Below are 463 nucleotides of genomic sequence, written 5' to 3'. Positions count from 1 at the left end.
TTTAAAACTAGGTTGGTCTCTTGGCATCTTTTCAGAACAAGTGCTAGATGGTTAAGGCAGGAGCTGAATGAGTCTCCAAATACTGAGAAGTCATCCATGAAGACTTCTAGGAACTTTTCTACCATATCAGAGAAGATAGAGAGCATGCACCTCTGAAAAGTTGCAGGTGCATTGCATAGACCAAAAGGCATCCTTCTGTAGGCAAATACTCCAGAAGGACATGTGAATGCTATTTTCTTTTGGTCCTGAGGGTCTACTGCAATTTGGTTGTAACCTGAATAGCCATCCAAAAAGCAGTAGTATTCATGACCTGCTAGTCTCTCTAGCATCTGGTCTATGAATGGTAAAGGAAAATGATCCTTTTTGGTGACTGTATTGAGCCTTCTGTAGTCAATACACATGCGCCACCCTGTAACTGTTCTTGTAGGAACTAGTTCATTCTTTTCATTATGAACCACTGTCA

Source organism: Arachis duranensis, unplaced genomic scaffold (assembly GCF_000817695.3).
Source record: "Arachis duranensis cultivar V14167 unplaced genomic scaffold, aradu.V14167.gnm2.J7QH unplaced_Scaffold_85623, whole genome shotgun sequence".
Lineage (NCBI taxonomy): Eukaryota > Viridiplantae > Streptophyta > Magnoliopsida > Fabales > Fabaceae > Arachis > Arachis duranensis.
Note: the sequence above shows the minus strand (reverse complement) of the source record.